General features: G+C 47.9%; 1 protein-coding gene and 1 pseudogene across 1 annotated transcript in view; one reads left to right on the forward strand and one right to left on the reverse strand.

Annotated features, from left to right (window-relative positions):
- Positions 1-27,987, reverse strand: part of Inos (Inositol-3-phosphate synthase) — an 85,656-nt gene that overhangs the window by 42,330 nt on the left and 15,339 nt on the right. The gene's annotated exons all lie outside the window — the stretch shown is intronic.
- On the forward strand, positions 14,336-25,555 carry LOC135907744 (uncharacterized; annotated as a pseudogene).

Genomic DNA, 27,987 nt, shown 5'->3' on the forward strand with positions numbered 1-27,987 from the left:
TGCTTTCAATGAAGTCTGCCGCCATAATGTAATACGTTGCCGGAAAATAAAGACATTATAATCTTCAATGTAGTGCCTTAATATGTTGACTGGTCCAATCAGAAGGAAATTGCATATTCGAATGACAGCTGGAAACAATTACGTGCACAAACCAGGCACGTACCCAGGGGGGGAGGGGCCTCTATCCGCCCAAGGCACCACTCCTCACACACATTCCTAAAGCGTCGACAAATCAATATACTCGGCGTTCAACATTTTGCTGCCTTTGGCAGCGAAAGTAGTTTATGACTAAATTCCGTAGTTTTTTTTCGGCGGCCTTTAACAGAAAAATGTGGGCCGATCTTGGTGATAGTGCAAAAAGGGTCCAAGATAAATGGCACATACCCCTGTGGACTCGTTAACCTATAACACGCCCTTCGGAATCTTCGGGATGGTCCCACGTATGGGGAGTGCTTGACGCCTGGTTCACCTCCCCCACGGGCCGGCCCGGCATTGCACTACATTCGGGATGGACTCACGTATGGGGAGCACTTAATGCCTGCTTCACCTCCACCGCGGGTCGGCCCGGCATTGCACTACCTTCGGGATGGACCCTGTTATGTTTGTGCCTTGGGATTTGCCTGACGGGAGGCCAGTGCTGTGGTGTGTCGACCGCGGAGGCAGCATTCATCCCCACATAGTGCCCGCTTCGGGCACATCACAACTACGTGCACGGCTTGGGTGTCCTCGCGACTGCATGGCGTCAACGACGGAAGCGGCCGCCTGCTCACGGACTGCTATTCGGCCCCTCCTCGTGCCGGCAGCAATGCAGCCCCTCCCCCCCCCCCCCCTCCGCTCCTTTTTGCGGCGGCACCCAGGGGCAACACTTTTACCGACCACCCAAGGACTATAGTTTCGACACCGTGCCTTGCAGATTGTTCTCTTTGTCCTATGCCGGGCCATTGAACTTGCCCGGCGCACCATTCCGACGGACCGCCAGATTGGCCTGATGACGCATCGCGTTGCCCGGAGGCGCTGAAAGCGGCGTTGGGACCACGGAGGCTGCCCGGACCCTCTCTCTCTCTCGACCTTGTTCGTCCTTAGGGACTGTTTGGGGAATCTGGGGACGGGGAGATGTTATTTAAGCAGCTTGCAGCTGCTCTGTTGCTCTATCCTGATAACCACGCCAACTTGTAAACATTGTATAAAGAATTCTTCGCCGAGAAAGCTCTCCTCGTCTCTGACTGCGTGAAGCGGGGTCCAGACCTGCCGGCTACGCATACCTCGGCACACGCAACAACCCACACATGGCGAGCGTTTAACGCCTGCTTCACCTCCGCCGCGGCTGTGCCCGGTATTGCAATATGTTCGGGATTGGCCTACGTATGGGGAGTTCTTAATGCCTGCTTCACCTCCACCGCGGGTTAGCCCGGCATTGCACTACCTTCGGGATGGACCCACGCATGGCGAGCGCTTACCGCCTGCTTCACCTCCGCCGCGGCTGTGCCCGGTATTGCAATATGTTCGGGATTGGCCTACGTATGGGGAGTTCTTAATGCCTGCTTGACCTTCACCGCGGGTCGGCCCGGCATTCTACTACCTTCGCGATGGACCCACGTAGGGGGAGCGCTTAACGCCTGTTTCACCTCCGCCGAGGGTGGGCCCAGTATTGCAATATCTTCGGGATGGGTCTACGTAGGGGGAGTTCTTAATGCCTGCTTCACCTCCACCGCGGGTTGGCCCGGCATTGCACTACCTTCGGGATGGACCCACGCATGGCGAGCGCTTACCGCCTGCTTCACCTCCGCCGCGGCTGTGCCCGGTATTGCAATATGTTCGGGATTGGCCTACGTATGGGGAGTTCTTAATGCCTGCTTGACCTTCACCGCGGGTCGGCCCGGCATTCCACTACCTTCGCGATGGACCCACGTAGGGGGAGCGCTTAACGCCTGCTTCACCTCCGCCGCGGGTGGGCCCAGTATTGCAATATCTTCGGGATGGGTCTACGTAGGGGGAGTTCTTAATGCCTGCTTCACCTCCACTGCGGGTTCGCCCGGCATTGCACTACCTTCGGCATGGACCCACGCATGGCGAGCGCTTACCGCCTGCTTCACCTCCGCCGCGGCTGTGCCCGGTATTGCAATATCTTCGGGATTGGCCTACGTATGGGGAGTTCTTAATGCCTGCTTGACCTTCACCGCGGGTCGGCCCGGCATTCTACTACCTTCAGGATGGACTCACGTATGGGGAGCGCTTAACGCCTGCTTCACCTCTGTCGCGGGTGGGCCCAGTATTGCAATATCTTCGGGATCGGCCTACGTGTGGGGAGTTCTTAATGCCTGATTCACCTCAACCGCGGGTCGGGCCGACATTGCGCTACCTTCGGCATGGAGCGGGATGGACCCGAGATTGAACATGATCTGCGAATCGCTGCTTTGTTTCACGCAATGTACAGTACCTACGAATGATAAAACATGGTTGCAGAATAATATTACCACTGCTTGTAAAGTAGCGATTTCCGAGGTTTACGCACGAGGACTTGCCGCCATTCCGCAGTCCTACTACAGCGACTCGTGCAAATGACCACGAGGGCGCCAACGACTTCCGTGTAACCACACAAACGAGCTTTACTCTGCTAAAACATCGCTAACCATTTCAACGGCATGATTCTTTGCTTTCGACTGACTATATCGGTCAGTTTCCCGACTCGACGGTAATGCTCCTGACGTACATTCGCCACATGACTCGCGCTTAGAAAACAACTCTCGTGTGCTGTTGCTTTCCCCAGTTCCAGCTGTGATGTGTGCATTCTTCGAACTGTGGTGGCACTCTTACACCGGCGATGAGGAGTGCACGGAGTACACCTGACATTTAATAAGCGAGAATCTCTTGGCTCTCGCCTTTGGCTTCACCTCCTGTTCTCTCCACGTCGGCAACTCAGAGTGGAGCATGCCGATACCTCCTCCCGACACAATGAGCCTACCGCTCAGCAGGAGTAATTCGTCGATACCTGTACTTTGCGTCATCAACTGTTGTGGGATCAGCATCGTGACATGTCGTTTTCGTAAGCTTAGGCATGCAAGCTTCAAGAACAACCTGTAACAAGCCCGCTTTGACGAAGTCCATGGTGCTATTGTCGAAGAAATCGGAAATCGTTGCCCTGCTAAAGTACTATGCGATATGCAAGCCTGCTCGAAGAGGGAGCCGCGGCGCAAGCTTTGATGAAAATATTTTCAAACAACTCTTCTTACAGTGGAACACCCTCCTACATTACGCCGTAAGTCCTCGCAGAGCGCTCTGACGCGATCATGGAGATTGCCAACCAGTATCATAAGTGGCCTGCCGTGTTCTCTATTCTTTTCCCCGTGATTCTGGTTCAAGCACCACAGACACGGCTTCACCATCAGCTTCGAGTGAAATCATCCTACTCCGTTAACACCTATATATAATCTTCGTGACGTAATCGTCACCGCGATGCGTTCTCTATGCCACCAAAACTCGTCTAGCTACCAGCATCGCCATCGTAAGAAGTTCCACCCGCTGTTTTCCGGCACCCGCTTGGCCTCGCCACTTTCTCGCCGTCAGCAAAGCTCATCCGGTACAGCCACGTACTCCTGGTACAATGAGCACTTCTTCCAGACGCTTCACGCGTCCCTGCTGCTGCTTGCGAAACAACGCGACGGATCACTAATAGTCGCGAGTGGCTCCATGGGCCACAAAAATCGGATCTTCTAAATCAGAGACCCCACGTGTTTTCTCGGGAACTCAGCTTAGCATACTGCTCACCACTGCCTCCGGCCGTACCTTCACGCCCTTGTGCCACCTACAAGCGGTCAAGACTCGAGCATGCTAGGCTTAAGCTCGTGCTATGCCGTGCGCGTCTGGAAAGTTTTACAAAGGAAGCGCTGCGAGTCGGAGTGGAGCAGGAATGATTTGCCGACGTTATTTTCGCATCCTGCTTTGTTTTTAAAACACTTAGCCGAGCAAGGTCTCATTACGAGCCCTCAATAGTGCAAATTTGGCGTCTGCTTTCCGGATTGTTAGGGTCACCTGGTAGAGAGCAACGGGATTCGTGCCCTACGAAGTGAAAACTGTCATGGGCTTTCTAGACCAGCAATCATTATGACAGTTGTGCACTTCCTTTTGGCTCACCGACTATTACCGCAGCCTTATGCTCCATGGGCCACCATTTCGCAGCCTTTCGAAGCCATTCTCCGTTGAACGTGCAAGTACCTCCGGAACTCCCTTAATTTTGCCATTGGCGCTTTCGTTGCCACGTCGTCAAAGAGCCTTTCTACTAGCAATAATGCGTGCTTTTCGAGCATCCCGCTCATAAGTTGGTCAAACTGTTGCCAACTCTATGGTCATGAATATTTACCTTGCCCGAACAAACGCAGGATCTCCTCTCCTTCACTTTAAAATTGTCTCGTTCTACGGCCACCACCCATGCCGCCCTGACAACATACTGCTCCTCGACCTTTGAATTCATCACCCTTCCTTAAAGTACCGCTTCTTATTTACCAAACTTACACGATAATCAGTTACACACGTTTTTACAGACGGGTCATTCACATCGCGTTCACCCGGTGACGCATTTGTAGTAACAGTTACTGATCTTCGCCGGTATAAACTTCACTACATTACCAGCGCATGCTGTGTAGAGTACATAATATTTTTATAGGCCACTTGATACATTCAAAAGACGGGTCAATATACCACGATAAATATATACACTGAATTGTCTATCCCTCCTCATAGCACTAACCCGTATCACAAAAATTGACTCTGCCGTACAAACCATTAAACAACGTTTACATTCTTTTAGTATAACACATGGCGTTCACATTTACTACGTTCCCGACCATCAAAACATTTTAGGCAGTGAAGTGGCTGACACACCTGCTTCAATAGCCTGCTTAACTGGCAAATCATGCTAATATTACTCATCAATCACTTCAATAAGTTTTCAATTATAGCCTAATTAAATATAGAATGGACATCTATGTGGACGAGAGAACATAGGGACACTGAACTAACTAATTGTATAGATAGCCTCGTTTCAATATTTGTATTTTTTTCCACCTAGAAATCAATAACTCCATCTCATTACGGGACACGGTCACTTCCTCGTTTATCTTGACGGATTTAATTTATGCTCTTACAAACACTTGTTTTGTGCTTTATCGTATTATGGTATTTATGGCGGATTGTGGTATATATTTATATTACACATTTGAATTGTCAAATAATGAAGTATTCAGAAGTGTCCCGAGATATTCACCGTTACATAACTCTCAAAACGCTAATTTCACATTCAGAGGTGAGGGTGTCAATGCAAAGACAAACCTTCTATGTGACGCAGTCCCCCTCGCCGAAATACGTCTCTGAAGTGTTGCCGCAGAGAACCAGCGCAGCATTCTATAATTTCGCTAAACTCGGTGACCACCTCTGCAGTTAGGCAAGCTTAAAATATGTAGGTAGGCAGTCAGCTTTACCTGTTTTGGGAAGCTCGCATTCTTGCTAAAAGAGTTGAAAAATTGCAAGTTAACACAATATCCAGTTGGCGCTTTTTATTTATTTATTTATTTTACCCTCAGGGCCAAAGGAATTACAGAGGGGAGTGGCTAATATAGGTTACAAAGACAATCAATACAATACAGTGAGTTTTTGTTAGAACATAATTTCAACATTCTTCAAAATAAACAAAGGTTGTTAGTGCATTGCAAAATCGTTGATTATCTTCAATGGCTGCAATATCAGGAGGGAGTTGGTTCCATTCGACAGATGTCTGGGGAAGGTAGGACTGAAAACAAGCTTTATTATTGCATTTTTTGATGCCAACTTTGTGCCGATGATCAATGCGATGGGAGATGTATTCCGGTGGTGAAATAAAATCGTCGTGTAGCGTGACGTAATGATGTGCCTTGTGGGATAGAGTGAGGCGACTGATTTTCCGGTGAGATCTTAAAGGTGGGAGAGAAAGGTTAGTTTTCATGGCTGTGATACTTGCGGTACGGTTGTAATTTGAAAAGATGAAGCAAACGGAATTATTTTGGATACGTTCGAGAGAAGATAGAATATTTTCATGCCCAGGGTCCCATATAGATGACGCGCATTTGCTCTCCACTCCGTCACTTGACAAATATACAGGTCGGCAGCAGCTGCTATTCCTTTTTATTAACTTGCGCCGCTCGACACATACCAGAGAGGAGATGGGCCAACCGGCTGCTATGTGCAGCGGTCCGGAGGCAAATACAGTTGATGTGCCGCAGCGGTTGTCGCCTCGACGCGCGCAGCTGTCGAACAGTCACAAGCATGAGTTGTCGCGGATAGATGGCATGAGCGTTACTGCAACATCCGTTCCCCCGACAAAGCTATCGTTTGTATATTTATTGAGTACGATACCAGGATGATATGTTAATGAGAACAGCCGTACTTTTTGAATATACAGGGCCAGATTCTCTAAGTTTTTTGTTCGTGAGAACATTTGTTATTAGCCAGCCACCTCCGCTAATATGTTCACCTTTCGCCCTGTCTGCAGATTGTTGGAAATTAGCCCGCAGAATAAATGAATACTCGATCACTTACAGACACAATCGTGTTTACTCACACTCATCAGCACTCACATTCACACACACTCGCCAACACTCAGTCGTGTTCGTAGTCGCTTCCTTACCGGCACTCACTGATGCTGGTACTCGCGTGTACTCACCAGCACTCATGTTCCACTCACCTTTGCCGACAGTCCCTCACATTGATGCACACGTTCACTCAAACTTACCGGTACTTCGTACCCACGTCCAATGACACCTTTCGTCACCCCATCCCACGCCTGCGAAATCGGTGTGGAGTAAATATGTGCCAGTGTACTCATGAGTGAGTTTGCCCGACTTTTTTTTTTTTTCTGGAACAAGTTCTACAAGGACGACCCTAACGGAGGCGTGCGTCGCCATCGCCGCGTACCCGCTTACCACCGCAACCCATGTAGTCTGAGACTATCCGACATGTTCTCACAGTCTATCAGAGGTACCCCAAGGCATCATCCAGGTCGCCTATATGTTGTTTGGGGCCCTCATCCTCACACGACAAAGCGGCCGTCATGCTTCATCGGACGAACATTGCGGAGTTCGCATATAACGGACCATGCGCAGTGCTTTATGGCAGCCGGCAGCGGTCTAACCATACACTCCCAAGAATCACCGCCAAATGGTGGGAGCCATAGGGCTAAATGGAGGCCTACAGTAAAAGCAAGAGTAGTAGTAGTAAACGACTTTATTGGGATCCTGAGGAGCTAGGCAGTAGGTAGGTCCCTACGCAGTCGTTGGGTAGTCCCATGTCGGAAGAGAGAAGCCATGCCTCTCCGCTCGTTCCCGGACCCTCTGGACAGCAAAAGTACGATCAAGTTACATAAAGTACGTTTCCAAACAAGCTCTCGCTACCCCGATTGGTCGGTCGGTGACGATTCGTCGATGTGGATTGCGAAGCACTCTAACGGATAGAAAGAACTACAACGAGCTAACAGACAGCGACATCAAGAAAAAAGATACGAAGAATTCAGTAGAAGATGAGGGTTAACTTTGCGATAAACTTCACATCCCTAATGAAAAAGGGAAAATGTGAGTGCGAAAAAGAGAACGTTGTCCCTAGTGAGAGACGATCCCACAAATGCTTCACGAGCGTTTAAAAGCTTACTGAGGAGCGTTTCCTCATTGGCCGGCTTTCGGATGGCTGCCAGATTTGATAGCGTCCGGATATCGCCGCGGCAATAGTCAATCGCGGACGGCACATACTTCAGATTAGGGCCCGTATTAAAAAAAAAATCTCGCGATAGAACTACATGGTCGTAAGAGTGCATGGCAACCAGTTGTGATGTTACAGACATATATCATTAGCGAAGGCAAGCGGCCAATGGCAGGAAGTACTTACGAAAGAAAAGCTTTGTGAATTCGCCCATGAGTCCAGGTGCCCAAGGAAAGTCAAGAGGAACCTCCTTTTTGTATTGCTGTTGTATGACCATTCGCTTATTTTTCAATAGGCAGTGTGGTCTTTGCACTAGCATTAACCCCTAAACGAGAAACGGCACGGCACAGCGGTTCGGACGCCGTGCTGCAGGATTGTCACGATTTCCAAAGTAGGCGTGTGCCGCGAATTGCGGGAGTTGTTCGCAGTGTTACGCAGTCGCAGCACTGTTTTTTGCCGTCCACGACGGAGACGGCGAGTTATTCTTTGACGTCCGTTTCAGCATCGTTGTTTCTCTTTCCTCCTCGACCCCATACTCCAGGAGGCCGCATGGCATGGACGAAGAGCCGTTTCAAATATAGTTTTATTCATTCATTCATTCTAGGAGGTGCCATGGAGGCCGCTTCCCTTGGTGGAACATTGCGCAACTTGTCGTCGACTCTTCCGGGCTCGTGATATCGCATGGTGCAGAAGTGCAATCGGTTTCAGGCAATGCAGGTCCATCCGGTTGTCCCTTTCATTTCATTTCATTTCATTTCATTTATTTCTTCTCAAGGTCGTACAGGCATTACAGAGACGAGTGGCAATAAAACAACAAGGCTAATGAGGCAGCACATGATCACAGATAGCCGACTTGAATACATCATGATCTGTGACAGTGACGATGGAGGCGGGAAGGCGATTCCATTCTTGACTTGTTTTCGGGATGAAGGCTTAGAGGTATACATTGCTTTTACACTGAGGCACCCCAACCTTCATTCGATGATCAATACGGAATGACAAATGGCTCCGAGGCAAAAAAAGTGTCATTTTTAGGTCATTAATAGCGTAGTATATTTTATGAAATGGGCATAAGCGGGAAATTGAACACCTAGTAGAGAGGAAAGGTAGGTCAAGCTTTTGCTTCATGCGAGAAACGCTGGCTAAGCGGTAGCAGTTAAAAGAGGACAAACCTAACTGAGCTGTTTCGAACCGATTCTAAGGACTGTGTTAACGAGCTAGTGTACGGGTTCGATATTTGTGAAGCGTACTCGAGTTTAGAACGCACGAATGTTTTATATAGCAGTAGTTTCAACGGAACGGGAGCGAGGCAGAAATTCCGCCGAAGAAAACCAAGGGAACTGTTAGCTTTGTTAATAACATGGTGGATATGTTGCTGCCATGACAGGTTATTAGTGATATGGACGCCTAGATACTTGTAGCTGTCGACGAACTGAAGAGGGCAACCGTTACGATCATAGCCCTGAGAAATGGGCTGGTTAATCTTTCGAGACACCCTTATTGCTTTACAACCCGCCGTGGTTGCTCAGCGGCTATAGTGTTAGGCTGCTGAGCACGAGGTCGCGGGATCGAATCCCGGCCACGGCGGCCGCATTTCGATGGGGGCGAAATGCGAAAACACCCGTGTACTTAGATTTAGGTGCACGTTAAAGAACCCCAGGTGGTCGAAATTTCCGGAGTCCCCCACTACGGCGTGCCTCATAATCAGAAAGTGGTTTTGACACGTAAAACCCCATATTTTTTTTTATTGCTTTACATTTGCTAATGTTTAGTTTTATAAGCCTTGTATCACACCAAGAAATTTTGTCTAGGTCTGATTGAAGAACCGAGAAGTCAGACTCATTGGAAATTACGCGGTACAGAACGCAGTCGTCTGCAAATAGCATTATCTAGAAGTAACAGAATCAGGCAGGTCATTAATATAAATTAGAAAAAGAAGAGGCCCAACGACTGCCCCCTGAGGAACACCGGATGTTACATTGCATGGTTTAGAGTCATGATCATTAACAGAAACATACTGTGTTCTATTCGGCAAGAAACATTCAATCCACTTAAGCAAGCTACAATCAAGATGGAGTGCGCTAAGTTTCCGTAATAGTAGTCGATGTGAGACGGTATCGAAAGCTCTCGCGAAGTCAAGAAAGATGCAGTCACTAACTGAAGCTGGATCTAAATCGGAATATACATCATTAGTAAAGGTTAATAATCGAGTCTCACAAGAATAATTTTTACGAAAGCCATGCTGTTGTGACGCAAACAATTTATTAGACTCGAGACAACTAATCAGGTTGCAGTAGATTATGTTCTCTAATAACTTGCATGGAATAGAAGTTAAGGAGATCGGCCGTTAGTTTAAGGGGTTATGTATATCACTAGACTTGTGGACCGGAATCACCTTCGCCGTCTTCCAGTTGTCGGGAAATGTTGAACTCTGCAAAAACTGTGTAAAGATATATGACAAGAAAGCAGATGAATATGCTACAGCCCTCTTAAGGAATTTGTAATTTATGGTATCAACACTTGCCGATGAGGAAAGTTTAGCTTTTTTAATCAAATTGAATGTGCGATCAACGTCGATCGAAATCGGCTTCATCTCAAGGTACGTAAAGGCATGTGCGGATGGTGAAGTATCTATTAGAGCGTCAGAAAAAGATAGCGAAAATGTGTTGTTAAAAACCGTCGAGCAAAGCTCACGGGGGACAGGACATCTAGCGTCAGTTTTCAGAACAATTTCTTTAGGTTTGCGTACGTTGATAACGCTCCAAAACTTCTCAGGATTAATTGTGAGCAGATGTGGTAGTGTTTCAGAAAAAAGCAATTCTTGGCTGAGCGGATAGACATTTTATATTCATATGTGATAGCTACGTAGGCAGCTTTTGCTTTGGTATCCCCAGACAGCTTGAAGTGTCGAAAAATGTGTTTTTTTTTTCTTGTTAAGAAGCCGTTTTAAACACAAATTAAACCAAGGATCCTGCCCGATTGCATGAAGGTAATAAGCGAGTCGGAATATATTTTTCAATTAGTGTTTCAACCTTGTTTTTGAAAAGGAGCCAGTTTTCTGCGATAGACCTTTCCGAGAAGTGTGGAAAAAGAAATCGGCAAAACTTTGTAACTCGTTATTGATGCAGGAAAAATCTGCTCTATTGTAGTCCCGAAGTTTCTTACAGTATTTTAGACGCTGGGGCGAGCATAAGGTCATTGCAAAATGAATCACGGAATGATCGCTTAAACCAGGTATAATTGACAATGAAGAAATTGAATCACGAGATGTGGTGAAGACGAGGTCAAGGATATTGGCAGAAATTGCAGTGACACGGGTAAGCTCTTTAACAAACTGGGTGCGGCCAAAGGTCGAACATATATCAAGAAAGGCTGAACGTTGGGATGAGTATAGAGTCACTGAGGGGAAGTCAACAGCCCAGTCAATGCCAGGGAAATTCAAATCACCGAGCAAGAATATTGGTGCTGCTGGATATTCAACAACGATTTGGTTAAGACAGTTGAATAGTTCATTGCAAAATGTGGATGTACTATCGGGCAGTCGATAGCAAGCGGCAAATATCATGTCTTTGTTATTTATGTGAATGCAACAGCACAAGAACTCAATCTGCGAAGGCACGTGTATATCAAAAGAGGTGATATCAGATGAAATAGCGATCAAGGTCCCACCGCCACATCGTCCTATTCGGTAATTTCTATAAATATTGTACGCCTTACTGCACGCGAAAAGTTCCGAATTTTCAATTTTATCTGAAAGCCAGGTCTCGACTAAAACAACAATATCTGCATTACACGTGTCGATCAGCGCTGATAGGGCATCGCGCTTATTCACGATGGAGCGGATGTAAGTGAGCAGCACAGAGTAATCGTTGTCATGCTTATTCTGTACGGCCACGGCATGCTAACTCGAAAAGGGGGGATGGCGTATTCGCCGGGAAATTTATTTCGCTTCTGCCTACATTACCGCTGGCAGTAGCAATACTGTTCTGCTGAAGTTCATAACAGTATCGGTTTGAGAGCAATATACGTAGCACGTTTTGTTGATGAACACTTTATTGTACCTGAGATGATACAATTGACCGGAGGACTTCCCAAATACAATTAAGTTATTCCTAGTCATTCTAGTTGCCCGACAGAAGTCTTCTTGAATCGACAAACCGGATCCTTTCAGTCTCTTCTTTTCTGCTAATATGTTTTCTTTTACTTTAAATGATGTCAGTTTCACTACCACTGGTCGACCTTTGTTGTTTATGAAGGTATCTAAGCGATGCTCATGCTCAATTCCCTCTTCAGGTAATTGCAGCGCGAAAAATTGCACAAGAATTGAACGAACTGTTTTTTTTCTGTTTCCGTCCAAGTTTCAGAGGCCGCATTTCGATGGGGGTGAAATGCGAAAACACCCGTGTACTTAGATTTAGGTGCACGTTAAAGAACCCCAGGTGGTCAAAATTTCCGGAGTCCTCCACTACGGCGTGCCTCATAATCAGAAAGTGGTTTTTGCACGTAAAGCCCCATAATTTAATATTTTTAAAGTTTCAGAGGTACTATCGGCAATACCATAGAAAATCAAGCTATCTAGCTGTCCTTGACCTCTCCTTGAAATCGTACAGACGAGATTGCACCGATGCATTCTCACTTTTCATGGTTTCGGTAATAATGCCTTGGATATGAGCAGGTTCCTGCTGAGTTTCAAGTGCAGCAACTTTCTCCTCTACGGACGCTAATCTAGCATTCATGCTTGTAACACGCTCCTCAAGTAATTTTTTGGTTGGCTTGCACTTCTTTAAGAGTTGAGATGAGCTCAGTGTGACTCGCATCCATTTTAGTAATTTTAGTAGCAAGAGAGTTAATGGCCTCGAGGACCAGGTTAGTGCTACAACTGGATCAGGGCCAGGGTTAAGCTCAGTGTCTCCGGACATGACAAGCAACTTTGTAACATGTACACAGTCGATAATAAACACCGCAAGATGTCCGGGCATGGGACGAGCAGCAAAGCGCGATTGCTAGAGCGCTTACAGTAAAGGGAAGTCGAGTTACCAACCTGGTAGTAAAAGAAGAACGGTCTCAGCAAGGACTGCGCCATTGCTGCCATGCCATGCCCACTGACGAGGGTCTTCATCATTGGCCTATTTATATGCGCACCACAGGGTGACGCATGCGTCGATGCCGTTGGTTTGATGAAAAGATCCGGTGCGATGATTCCGCTGACATTTCCGGCGTGCGCAGACGAAGAAGGGAAGAGCAAACCACCGCTTGATGCAAAGGCCGGCCCTTAAAGGCCGGCCTTTGATTATAATATGCGGCCCACACGATCATAATAGCATGATAGCTAAGCATGGTTGCCTAAACCACGCGGCAAAACAATAATAATATTTGTGCAGATCCCACGCACTGTGGGAATCGACGTTATGCGAAGTATTTTGCAGACAGCTGGGCTATGCAGCACTGTTTGGTGTTCCGCAAAGCGTTACCAGACTGACCAGTGCGTTTGAGTAAAATCAGTATTTGTGTATGTGACGCGAGTACAGTGAAAAGTGAACTAGAATTCACGGGAGAATTTGTGTGTGTGACGACAGAAGCAAGACGACGACGACGGTAACGGCGATTGCATGATTTCTACGAAAGGTCGAATTCATGTGAACGAGTGGAATGGAGGTGCGGGATGGGTAAAAAACGCAGAAACTGAATGCCCACTGACGGCAGCACTAGGTATCACATGGAGGACAAAAACGGGTGACTTCACAGTGAAACAGCCCAACCTGAAACGTACGTGTCCTTTTATAGCCATTCGGATGAGTCGCGAGGCGCACGGCCACTTCGGCCGAGCCTTGATGACGCTGCCGCAGTGGAATTAGATGCAACGTTGTCGTACTCGGACATTACGTGCACCAGGAAAGAGCAGGCCTCGATGTTTGATTAAGCGGCCTGGTATATGGACCAGAATGGCCGTGAAAGTCCGGTACGAGCTTTGGGAGGAACGAGGAGGCGGCGCGTTGCTGTCCGGCATTCGGAAATCAACGCTCGTAGGAAACTTGCTTTTCAATCGCCGTTTGAACGGATGCAGCCTGCAACGGCCAACCAAGATAGCAACGCTGTGCAAACGAAGAGAGCAGCGCAGCTATAAATACGTTTCCTTCTTATCAATAAAGCATTCTTCTTGTAGCCACGACCGTGTGCATTACGCTTGATACATGGTGACAGAAGTGGGATCGCTCACGTGACCATGACCGACCGGCGCCCGCCTGAGCCACTTTGAGTGGGCGACAACGCAGCAGCGTCCTGGCAGACATTCAAGCAACGCATCGAGCTGTACCTGATAGCAACTGAGCCCACGAAGCCACGCAGTAAGGAGCGGAAAGCTGCAATTTTTTTGCATGTTGCGGGTCAAGGAGCAATTGACGTGTTTAATACTCTGAACCTATCACCAGAGGAAGCTAAAGACTACGTCGTTTTGGTTAAAGCATTTGAAAACTACTGCTTGCCTAAGTATAATGAAACTTATGAGCGATATGTGTTTCGCTCGCGTCGTCAGGCACACGGAGAGCCATTCGAACAGTTCTTTCGGGATCTGCAACTAAAAGCAAGAACGTGCAAATTCGGGGATTTACAAAATTCCATGCTGCAGGATCAAATTGTCTATGGCATTTGCAGCTCTTCCCTGCGAGGAAAAACTTCTTCGAAAGAAAGACCTGACCATAGCCACAGCGGTGGAATGCTGCAAAGGTGAGGAACTTGCCGAATCGCAAATTAGGGCTTGGACGGAGGAAAACAAGATTGAACCTGTACAGTGGCGTAGCTAGGTCGTCTGGCACCCGGGGCCCATAGGTCTTCTGTCACCCCCCCCCCCCCCCCCCCTGATGTAGTCGAGGAAGGCGAGGATATCGACAATTTCCGGGTTTCAGCACCAGGACAGCCGCCTTGGATACCGCGCACGTTCCCCGGGTCCCCCTCTCCTTAGCTTTCTTTCCCAGAGATCGCGAATGCAGCAAATATAGACGCCGTTTTTCCTGCTCCAAATAACACAGCGTGCTGCACTGATAACGTGTGATAAGCCAATGTCCACATCTGTCAGACTGTAAGGCTTGGCAGCCAATACAAATGGGGCATCGTGGAAAATTTCACTCACGTACAAGTAACAAAAATATCTTTATAATAAAGTTTTAATTACCAATCTTAGCGACAATATTGCATTTGAAAAATTGAAGCTTGACATTCATATCTTGCCCAACAACAACTTCACAAAAATCGTCGTAGGTACTATGGCACGCAGCCCTGAACGAAAACGAAAATTAAATTGTCAGTGACGCTAGCTCACCTTCCCACCCTATAGAAAACGCTACCTACCTCCCCGCTGCGCGGGCGCCAATGCTATGACAATTACGAGTTCTCTTCATTCTGACCAATAAAGCCTTTATTTTTCATTTGCTGCTAAACGGACAAACGTGATTATCCGAGCTGCGGCACCACCGGAAGATTGGGAACAGAATAGAGCACGCTTCGAGTCCATTCTTGGCGTCACCATAAAAAAAAGAAAGAAAAGGCCGTGATGAAGCCCGTGCCAGCGAAAGTTTCCACTACTGTTGGTTTGCACTCGCAATGGAGAGGATTAAGGGATCAACGTCACTGGTCCACTATTTCATATTTCTTTCGCTGCTGCCATATACTGCGCCGCCCGAAGTGCCGAAGTACTGTAGGTTGTAGCACCCAAAACGATTTTAAGAAGCTTTTGTTCAGTTAATAATATGACTTTGAGTCCTCAATTCTCGAATGATGTGCTTCCTCTATAAGTACTAATTACGGGATTACTAAAGATATGGTTATTACTTATCTGCCATATTTTTCGCGCTACCGAGTTCCTAGTAGTCACAAAAAGACAACTTCATAGAATCTCGATCGGAAAATATCCTTACAAAATTCACCTTTTCTTTAAATAAAATTCTGTGCAGCTGATACAGACACTGTACTTGTGACATGAAATCACACAACAACAGTTTTCTGAAACTTTCGAAGGTAAGGAGGAAAGCGTGAAACATAACGGCAGGCTTCGCAGCGGCTTCTCGGAGCGAGCGGGAGAGGGGAAAAGCGAGCCGGACATCGCGGCGGGCCCGCGACTACAGCCTGTCGAGTCATACGCCGCCAAACTCTTCGGCCGAACCGAGTCTGAAGACGATCCACAGAATCCTATTCGCGACTTTTGACTGCCCCACTTATGCAACGTCGCTCTCAACGAACGCTTCGCCGTAAACGCGAGCGCCGGGCGCGCTGGTTGAACGCCCTCTTGCTGCTGTCTTTGTTCGTCTTCGCTGCGCGTTCTGAACGGAAGAGCGGCTCAAGAGCCCCACCGACTTACAATGCCTCACTGTATGTTTAGCGACTCCTGCTCCCAGCATGAACGCACAGCACGAGCGCACCCCACATGAAACGTTCCGATAAAGCGAGTAGTTTAGCGACCATTTCGCCAATTAAATTTTTCAGCCCGCACATTCGTGCAATTATTTCGTGGGGTGTTGATAGAGCTGCAGCCGACAATTCTGCGGCGCAACGCATCGGGTGCATAAGCTCGGGCTACTGGATACCGGAACATTCTTTGCAATTTGCGCCCAGTCAAGCCGGCGGAAAGAGGGGTGTCTTCAGGCGTATATGACACCCCCCCCCCCCCCCCCCACTGGCCCCTTGCACCCGGGGCCCACGGCCCCCCGGCCCCCCCTGTTGCTACGCCACTGAACCTGTATTACGAACGCAAGCTAAACACGGACGCCAAAGATGCCGCTATTGCAACTTCTCGCATGCGCCAAGGAAGTGACCGGCGTACGGCAAAACATGCTACAAGTGCGCGAAGCCTAATCACTTTGCCTCCTGCTGTACGAGCAAGCGAGCAGCGTTGATGACGTGGTCGAAGGAGCGGAGAGTGACAGTGACTTCGACGTTCTGGAGATCAGGACGACGGAAAGTAAGCGTGGTCCCGAAAGTCGCGACTGGATTGTAACAACGAGCATTGAAGGAACTGATGTGCAGCTGAAGGTCGACACGGGAGCACACGCTAACTTGTTGCCGCGTTCGCTGTTCAAAAGGCTCGGAACCAGACAGCAGCCGTACCCCACGAGGAGCATCCTGCGCCATTACGGGGGCGGTGAAATACCGCACAGTGGAAAATTCGCCTCGCCGTGCAGTTAGGCAAACGGCGTGTAGTGCTTGAGTTCTTCATAGTAAAGGAGCAAGCCATTCTGGGCCTCGGGGCAAGTGAGCAACTTGGTCTGGTCAACAGAGTGATCTCGGTGAACAGCAGCGAGACATACGGAAGCTTAAAGCAGGCATTCCCAAGGCTATTCACGGGCATTGGCAGGACGCGGCGCGAGTACAAAATGGTGCTCCGGAAGGACGCTGTCCCTGTGGTTCAGCCAACTCTGCGTGTGCCTTACGCCCTCAAGAAGCCGCTTAAGAAAGAACTTGACCGGATGAATGCTGCGAACATCATCGAGAAGGTGGAAGAACCATCAGACTGGGTAAGTCCCTTGGTTATCGTGAGGAAGAAAAATGGCGACTTAAGAGTATGCATGGACCCGCGGGCAATTAATAGGGCGGTGAAGAGAGAGCACTTTCAGTTGCCATGCCGGGAAGAAATCGAAGGTGATCTTGCGCATGCAAAGTATTACAGCTGACTCGATGCAAACAGTGGGTTCCATCAAATTCCCCTCGACAAAAAAACATCATAAATCTGCACATTCAGTTCGCCGTTTGGTCGGTATCGGTATCTGACTGCCATTCGGTATTGCATCTGCACCCGAAGTTTTCCAGCGTACAATGGGCCAGATATTCGACAACCTCCCCGGAGAAACGTGTGTACATTGACGATGTGCTTGTGTGGGGTTCTACGCGAAAGGAGCACGATGAACGCCTGTACAAAGCGCTGGAAAGGGCACAGGCAGAGGGCCTAACTTTGAATGCAGAACAGTGCATTTTTGGACGTACTGAAATCAGCTTCTTGGGTGATAAGATTAGTTTCAAAGGTATTGAGCCAAATCCCGACCTGATAAAGTGCCTTTTAAACCACCCTTCGCCAACGACCAAGAAAGACGTTCAACGCTTGCTTGGCACCATGAACTATTTCGGGAAATACTTGCTACTGTTGTCAGCCCACACTGAGGCCCTTCGCAGCCTGATTAGAAACGACATACTTTTCGAGTGGACGCATGTTCACGAGCGTGAGTGGGTGCTGCTCAAAAAGATGCTGACGCAAGCACCCGTCCTGGTTACCTTTAATCCCGAGCTTTCCACGAAACTGTCGACGGATGCGTCAGCATTTGCACTCGGAGCAGTGCTTTTCCAACAACATGGAAAAGACTGGCGCCCGGTAGGCTACGCATCGCGAGCACTCGCAGAAACTGAGCGAAGGTACGCCCAAATAGAAAAAGACGCCCTGGGCATAACATTCGGCTGTGAAAAGTTTAATGATTACGTTATTGGAAGACATGTCGTTATAGAAACCGACCACAACCCATTTTTGGCTATTTCAAAGAAAGAAATCGGCGCCATGCCACCCCGTCTGTAACAACTATTTCTTCGACTGCTGAAGTACGAGTTTGAGTTGCAGTATGTTCCAGGCAGCAAACTGGTTGTTGCCGACACCCTGTCACGAATCCCATCACAGAAACAACCAGAAAAAGGCTCAACGGACGTTGAAGTTCATGCCGTGCACCCTGACTGCCGTTGTTGGACCAGCCACCCTATCTCGTCTGCAGGTAGCAACGGCCAGTGATGCAACGGCGCAAGATGTCATTTCTAGCCTGCAGTCGTCAATACCGGTAGAAGATGAGCTAAAGTCCTTCGCAAACGAACTTTCTGTAGTTAACGGAGTACTCCTCAAGGCCTGTCTGTCTGGGCTGTCTTTATCAGCAGAAAAATCTGCCTTCATGCTTTTCCCGCTTGGCGATGGGAGTTCCAACGGCGGCTTCAAACAAGAAAGTCACTAATGAGGCAGTCTCTCCCACTCCGCCTCTTGGCATCTCAGGCCTTGCTGACGCAGCTATTACGGCTGGGCGAGTCACGCGCAGGCACGGCGCTTCTCCGGCGGCTAAGAGCAAGAACTCGGTCACATTTTCATGCGGCGCTGAACACCTTCCGATTTTTAGGATTGGAATGGCCTAAACAAAGCCGCCTTGACCCGCCATGGTCTTTTCCGGACGTTACCTGCAGCCTTAATGTAACCCACCTACCGACGAAACGCACCATTTCAACTGCCGAAGCCAAGTTTCATGTGCTGAACCACTTGAGCACTGTGTTTCAAAGCCACCTACAAGTATACACAGACGGTTCGGTGTGCGCACAAACAGATAGCTGTGCAGCGGCATTCTGCATACCATCCCTTGATGTGTCATAGTCTGGCCGACTGGATCGCGTAGTTTCCTCTACAACAGTAGAAAGCGCCGCAATCACCGCGGCTTTGCGGAAACTACGGGCCTTTTCTGCACGTGATGTCCTGGTGCTGACGGATTCCAAGTCAGCATTACAGAGATTACATCGGGGCCTACCTATAGAGAAATTTACAAGGCAGTCTCTGGCACTGATTGACGACCTAACGAGCAAAGGATTTAGCATATGGTTTCAATGGATTCCATCACACGTAGGAATTGATGGAAACGAGGAAGCTGACGCCCTTGCACGCCTAGCGCTGACATGTGTCCCAAAAGTGAAAGCTCCAAAACCTTTTCAAAACTCTAAGGGTGCAATCCGCCTTCACTTTAGAGAGATGCACAAGAATCCACACGAACCCTGTGTGACTCATGGATTTACACGCGAACAAGCGACGCTTTTATACCGCATCAGGGCCGACTCCGCGTACACCCCAGCTTGGTTATTCAAGACTGGGCTTCGCGCTTCCCCACTCTGTGCTTTCTGTGGGGACATTGGCGACATCGAACATTTCATTTGGCTATGCCCGCAGTTTGACACAGAAAGAAAAGCGATGGTCGACAAGCTACAAAAAAGCGGTCTCACGCACAGGACCTTTGAGGACGTTGTTTTCCCCGGAGGGCCCGCGGCATTCAGGAAGAGAGTGCAACGACTGCTGATAGCCTTCCTGCAAGACACGGGGCTCATCGACAGCTGGTGACACACCCCTGATCTCAACTCGAAGGAGGATCAGGCGGAACAATTGCCGGCTATGTATGCCAGGCTAACCCCGCCTGCTTCAACATCGCCACCACCACCACCACTACCACCTACTCCTCAAGGGAACTAAAGTAGTCGTACCTGCAAGCATGCGAACAGAGATGCTGCGACGAGTGCACCAAGGGCATATCGGCTTAGGAAAATGCAAATCGAGGGCTCGCGAGTTGATGTATTGGCCAGGAATTTCAACAGATATTGCCCATTTCATTGACAGGTGTGACGTTTGCAAGAAGTTTGCTTATCGACAGCCTGTGCCAACGCACCGTTCCAGACATGCCATGGGTGAGGGTTGGTACAGATCTCTTTCAACCCGCCGGAAAGCATATTTTAGTTGTCTATGACGCCTACTCTAATTTTCCAGAAGTCGAGCGTCTCAAGGATACCTCTGCAACGACTGTCATCCATAAACTACGTCAGATCTTTGCAATGCATGGATTACCACTAGAAGTTTGCAGTGATGGCGGCCCGCAGTTCACGTCAAAAGAGTTTAAAGATTTTGCGGCTCGTTATGACTTCGTGCATACGATTTCCAATCGCCATTTTCCCAGGTCCAATGGACCCGCCGAGAAGGGCGTACAAGTGGTCAAGCGGCTTCTTGGCAAGACTGAGAGCAAGAACGAGGACTTCTATTTGGGCCTTCTCAATTACAGGGTGTGTCCTCTTGAGGATGGCCGATCACCATCGGAACTGCTAATGGGACGAAGTCTCAGAACCCTACTTCCAGATTTTTCAGCGTCATCATCAGGTCCCGTCCAAAAACATGTCCAAGCAAGGACCACAGGAAGAACACTAACTCCACTACAGAAGGGAGACGTCGTCCGCATCCTCGGAAATGGTAGATGGGAAATCAAGGCGCAAGTCCAAGATCTCGTGGCCCCAAGGTCGTACACCGTTCTGACAGAGGATGGCCGGGTTTTCCGTCGAAATAGACAGCACCTTCGCAAAACACCAGAAGCGTTCCATCGAGCCATCCATTACCAGGCGGACGACTGCGACGACACCCCTGATTCATCTTCGAGCGCAGCCTCGCAGCAGCCGCCTGAACCTCCGCAGGCCGCACCGGATCGACCACCAGCAGGCACATCCGGCCCACCTAAGCTCCCAGATTCACTAAGGCGATCTACCAGACCGCGAAGACCACCAGATCGCCTGGCCTACACGCACGGATTCCGGCAGACTGAAACAACCTATAAATATAGGAGTGTTGACTGCTACTCTTCGATGTTGAGAGCTTTCCGTGTTTTTAGTGTTTCCATTCTTCAAAGAAAGGAGGATGCAATGGCCAACCAAGCTAGCAACACCGTGCAAACGAAGAGAGCAGCGCAGCTATAAGTACGTTCCCTTCTTATCAATAAAGCATTCTTCTTGTAGCCACGACACGACCGTGTGCATTGCGCTCGATACACAACCACCACCCGGTGTTCTGCTGCTGAGATGCCGGGATCTTCTTACGCGTGCCACCTGACTCGAGCGCAGGTAGCACGGGGCAATCACAAATGAGAGTCGGATTACGAAGCTGGAATGACAATACAATGACCATCACGGAATCCCGAACACGAGTATATAGCAATCGGCCAAAGTTAGCGGACAGCTTGGCCCCTGGGTTGGCATAAGTTCTTGTCATGGTAATAATGTCAGCCATGCATGCATGCATTTTGGGACATTCTTGAGAATAATGTGATTTGCTTGACATACAGACTAATAACATTCATGACATTCATGCCACAAATGTTATCACATGCATGTCATTCATGTCACGCATGCATGCCATGACAAGCATATTAGAATATATCTAAGGTCATCCAAATTTTCATTCCTTAATTGTACACTTCCAAATTTATTGAAGACTAATCCAAAACGCTTCTGGGAAGCCATACGAGGAAACAACCATAAAACTAGAATATCATTGCTAACAACTTCTGGGGACCCAGTACCTGACCTATTGTGTTCTAATGTACTTAACGATACCTTCACTCAGTCATTCTCATCACCTCAGACCCCTGATCCGATGCCTGAGATAAAATCAACTAACTACCATTTCATGGATCCCATCGTTTTCGACGCAACTGGTATCAAAGCCATAATACAAAACTTAAAACCTAAAGCATCATGTGGGGTGGATGAAATTAACACTATATTCTTACAAAACACAGCGGAATACTGTTCAATCCTACTAGAATGCATTTACTCACAATCTTACAACTCTGGCACCTTACCGTATGATTGGAAAATTGGCAAAGTAATCCCCATTCACAAAACCGGACCAACCCATGATCCACTCAACTATAGACCTATTTCACTTACATCTGTACCATGCAAAGTTATGGAGCATATAATATACACGCATCTGGTTAATTTTCTTGAAAATAACAACTTCTTCACAGTTATGCAGCATGGATTCCGTAAGAACTTCTCTTGTGACACTCAGCTTATCCTCTTCACTAATGCCCTACATGCCAATTTAGATTCTGGTTTTTTAACAGATTGTATATTTCTCGACTTCTCTAAAGCATTTGACAAAGTGAACCATGCATTGCTTCATCATAAATTAGGCGTTCTAAACATAGACCCCCCATAATTAATTGGATTCGCGCGTTTCTGACATCACGTGTTCAATTTGTAACCACTAATGACGCTAACTCACCCTTAACCCCTGTTGACTCCGGCGTCCCGCAAGGGTCTGTGCTCGGTCCTTTATTATTCCTAATTCATATTAATGACTTGCCCACTCACGTTGCCTCGAACATTTGTCTTTTTGCGGATGACTGCGTCTTGTATCGTAAAATAACTAATTCTTCAGATATTCTACTAATTCAGGAGGATCTCAATAACATAAATGAGTGGTGTCGTACGTGGCGCATGGAATTAAACATTAGAAAGTGTAAGACAATGAGGATTTCTCGTACTAACGTCATCTGCCCCACCTATACGCTAAATAACATCCCACTAGAATGTGTAACGTCATATCGATACTTGGGGGTTCACATTGCCAGCAATCTATCCTGGAAAACTCACATTGATCACATAACATCTAAGGCCACTCGCACACTAGGATACTTTCGTCGAAAATTTTCTCAAGCACCATCATCACTAAAACTCTTACTGTACACAACTTACATTCGCCCACAACTAGAGTACGCGTCATCAGTATGGGACCCCGGTCATGACACCCTCATACAATCTCTAGAGGCAATACAGAATCGATCAGCCCGTTTCATTCTCACCAACTACCAAAGAACTGCGAGTGTCACTAACATGAAAGCTCTCCTTCACCTCCCGCTGTTATCAACCCGTCGAAAACTATCTCGCATATGTCTTTTCCATAAAATCTACTACCATAACACATATTTACGTTCTATCTTTGTCCAACCCCCACCATACATTTCATCTCGCTTAGACCACCACCAAAAGGTAAACATTCCGCACTGCAACACCGTCGGCTTTTCATATTCATTTCTTCCCCAAACGAGCAAAGATTGGAATAACTTACCCGCATTACTTACAAGCATTATTGACACCAATAACTTTAAAAGCACACTTCAAAGCTTCATGTTATAAATTATTGTTGCGTTTGCTTGTTCTGTATAATAACTGCTTTTATGTCATTGTTTTTACATTTTTGGCTTGTATTTTTATATCGTATGTTCTTTTCTTTCTTTATTTTGTTATGCCATGTATTTTTGCCACGCTCACAAGTTTCTTTTTACCATTATTATTTTGTATACGATGTTTTTTGCCATGTTGTTTGCCTTCCTTTCTTATTTTGTGATTTGCCTCTGTATTTACTTACTTTGCCCCTCCCCTCTGCAATGTACAACCGTACCTTGAGGGTATGATAAATAAATAAATAAATAAATATATCCAGTTAAAGCAACGCATGTCATGTCACTCAATTCATGATTGCCATGTCATTTCATTTAGGACATTCGTGTTATGTCATATGTGTCATGACATGATTGTCATTCATGTCAGGTCCGTTGTTTAACAAGTTATGTATCAGATATTCGTGTCATGAATGAAATGCATCGCATGAATGACATGACATGGGTGTCATGACGTGATTGTCATGAATGACATAATTAAATGATATGAGGTGATGGCGTCATGGTCGTTTCTTTTATTGGATAGGTATCAGGATGCGACGAGACATGCGTGCGTGACATCACGAGAATGACACATCTTGTCATGAATGTCATGTCCTGACAACGTGACATGTCAAGCAATTCATGACACTAATGTCATGACACGTTAGGCATTCATTTGCTGATATTTATGTCATGTCACCCGCCGCGGTTGCTCAGTGGCTATGGTGTTGGGCTGCTGAGCACGAGGTCGCGGGATCGAATCCCGGCCACGGCGGCCGCATTTCGATGGGGGCGAAATGCGAAACACCCGTGTACGTACGGAACAAACAGCAGTGGCCCCCATATAATCGGTCCATTTACATAAATTAAATACAACAGCACATTACATATATAAAAAAGTCCAGCGTAATAACGTGTTGCTACATCTCAACACCACAAAGGCGTTGGTTGGGCGTTTGCCACGTGTCAGGCCACCACCCCTCTTATCCAGACGTCAACGCGGCGTGGACAACGACTAAAAGCGCTCACCCCACCATTACCTGGAAGCCAAAGCAAGGGATGAAGAGGAGGGGGACAACGACGAAGAACTGAGAGGCGCAGTTAATTAAATGTTTGCCACGTGTCAAACCACCATACCTCCTATCCAGACAACAACGCTGCGTGGACACTCACGGTTGAAAGGCGCTCACTCCACCATTACCTAGAAACATGAGAAAAGGATGAAAGAGAGGGGACCACGACAACAAATTTATAGGCGCAGTTAGTTACACGAGTCTAATGACCACCCCTCTCTTGGCACTTATCCGGCCGTCAAGACAGCGTGTAGACCAGCTGTTGCAAGGTTCCACGAAAGGCCCTCAGCCAGCCCTTCACCTGGCAGCCTGAGCGAAGAAGAAGGGGCAGGGGGTACAATGACGAACGAACTAGGTGCCGGCGGTTGATTTCTTTCCACAGATCCTAAACCAGTTTCTTCGAAAGCGGAGTTACTGTGGGTTATTGCGAGCACGGGCGGGGTATGGCAACGGAGTCGACGATGGTGATTTGGTGCTGGACAGCGTTCAGATTCCCTAGTTGACTCGCCTGGGGAAGACGATGATATTAAAAGCAGATGCTTTTCGAGAGTGAGGAAAAAGGGTCCTGATGTGAACTGAGACGTTGAAATTGCTCTTGCATGGAGTGGGCTTCCGTACTGGAGCCGTGTAACTAAGCTAATAAAACATTTTTCCTTCATTTTCTACAACCTGACGTAGTAGTCGATGGTCTTGGTAGATTCCATGCCCTGAACGCCACCCAAGCCGCAAGAAACTGGTTGGTAGCGGTAAGATCAAGAAGGGAGTCCTCACGATCTGGGATCAGGTTCTACGAACTACGGGCGCAAGAACGACTTCTGCGGATCCGGGGTCGGCACATCTCCTCTTCGTGGCTCAGGGCGACAGAACCGTCGCAGTAACGGTATGGAGTCTTGGCTGACTCGAGGAATCTGGAAGGAAAAAGCAGCAGAAGGCAGTTCCACCATCTGGGATAAGCAGACCTGGGAACGTGGCCCCGGGAGACACGACCTTCGCAAGCTCGACTTTAGGTGAGTACTTGAGCGACTACGTTTTGCCGGACGATAAGGACAGCGTTTTATCGGGCAATTAGCTGTAGTTGATCGCCACCGGGTGTGCGGTCAATACAGGGGAAGTTGTGGTCAGCTCTCGAAAAGCATGAATATTACAGTGTTAAAGAAAGAGGAGCTGTTGCTCTTAGCAGCAGAGCTCGGTATGAACATTAATTATACGTTGAGGAAAGCCAAAATTCGTACTGCGATTGACAAAGTGGGTTTCAAGGAGGACGAGCTCACGGATGCTTGGGAAAAGATATGTCGCGAAAAGGAAGAAAAAAGAGCGCTAGAAAATGGAGCAAGAGAAACGAATGCAGGAAGAAATTGAGCTTGAGAGTAAACGAAGGCAGCATGAAACTGAGCTAATGGTAATAAGACTATACTCCGTTTCATGCATCATGTGCAACGCCGTGGAGGTTAGAGATACCTTTTACAGTGGCTGCGTTCGCACTTAGAAGTAGTTTGGTGTTTCTTGACCCGATTTTTTTTTGCAAAATGTTTCTTTATATAAGCTCAGTTCTGAAAGAAAAAAAATTACGCTTAGAAACAATCGGCATACTTATGCGGCTGCTAACACGTTGTTTTAAATCAATTTGCTTTTCATTATTTCTTAATTGCAGCCCGTCGAGGCAGCCTCACGTGCATGGTCGCGCGAGCAAACGCCGCTGGCGCTCAGTGAAGCATAGAGGGAAACGCGCGGAGTGATGCATTTTGGTGACCGGACTTCTTGCGTAGCTTCCACAACGTTGCACCTGATGTATGAAATGGAGTATAGAAATCGTGAGATTAAGGCGCAGGGCGCCGCCACAAACAGAAAGCGTGAAAATGACGAGTTTGCTTCAGCCGTACAAAACAGGCGATGACATCGGTCTCCACCTGAGTAATTTCGAACGGATTTGTGAGAAGCGGTCATTTCACCAGGACACATGGCCGGAGCAGTTGTTTAAGTTGATGCCGGGAGAAGTCGCGCAGGTCGTAGTCCGGCTGAGCGAGGCCGAGACAGACAAGTACAGGTTAGTGAAGGCGAGTTTGCGCTCCAGATTCAAGCTCGGTATGTCGGGAGAAACCGATTTCTTCGACTGAAATTCAGGAAGAAGGTCTGGCGCTGTGTTACGACATGGAACACAGTGCGAAGAAAGAGGATGAAAGTGCAAGCTCGGGAGGCGTAGTTAAGGCGGAGGAGGAAATCCTTCCGATTTCCTATACATAAATTCAGAAAGAGCATCAGGCGCTGTGTTACGACACGGAACACAGCGCGAAGAAAGATGATGAAGTAGGTAGAGGCGTAATTAAGCCGGAGGAGGAAATTCTTCCGACTTCCTCGAGAGAAGTTCAGAAAGAAGGTTTGGCGCTGGGTTACGACGCGGAATACAGTGCAGAGAAAGAGGACGAAGTAGCTAGCTCGGGAGGCGTAATTAAGCCGGAGAAGGAGGAGCAGGCATTGTGTTGCGACGCGGAACACTGTGCAGAGAAGGAGGTTGAAGTAACTAGTTCGGGAGACGTAATTCAGCCGGAGTAGGAAATCTTGCTGATTCCCCCCCCCCCCCTCACCCCTTTCCGAAAGTAGGGAAAAGAGTCAGGCGCTGAACTACGACGAAGACCTGAGCGCGAAAAAGGAAGATGAGACAGCTAGCTCTGGAGGCGTAGTTAAGTCGGAAGATGACATCTTTCTGATTCCCCCGATCGAAATTCAAGTTGGTCAGGTCGAGGAGCGGCGAACGAAAAAAAAGGCACTTTTAACGGCGCACCAAAAACAGTGCCAAGAGAAAGAGGCGTCGCAAATTCAGAATTGCAGTAGAGAAAACGCGGCCGAGTAAATCTAAAGCCACTAAACCCTTTGGAGAGCGCAGAGAAAGATTTAGAAAGGCGCGTTTGTCGGTTGCTATGTTCCTAGTATTAGCGCGTCCGAGTCGTCAGACGAGGTTGAAAAGAAAGCGACGTTCGGCGCGGAGGAGGGCAAAAGCCAGGGGACAGTTATGTTCCCCTCGTTTAGCTCTTCGAGGTGTAGCCTGTATGACACAAGAGAATGCGGCGTTGAGGCGACGCGACATGGTGATACCAGGCAGTGCATCACAAGGGCAATGACAGAGAGGCAGGTGGACAGGGCGAAAGGTATTGGGGGTCTGCGGACAGGGGAATGACATACGTGCCATTTGTATTCCTGAGTTGACAAGTTTGACAGGAGCTTTCAGACAGCGCCCACCTCGAGTACGGTTTAAGGAGACGGTTTTCGCACGCGTAAAGTTGGGAACTTTGTTTTTCGATATGTCGTTTTTTGTTTAGCAGATATTATTCATTTTTTAATACGCTTGCATCGCCGAGTCTAGGTTAGTTGTTTAAACCTGTAGTGGCACGCTTAAGTATCAGTTCGCTTTTCGTAAGTGGTCGTGAGATTTTTTTTTATTTGGCAGA

Source organism: Dermacentor albipictus, chromosome 1 (genome assembly GCF_038994185.2).
Source record: "Dermacentor albipictus isolate Rhodes 1998 colony chromosome 1, USDA_Dalb.pri_finalv2, whole genome shotgun sequence".
Lineage (NCBI taxonomy): Eukaryota > Metazoa > Arthropoda > Arachnida > Ixodida > Ixodidae > Dermacentor > Dermacentor albipictus.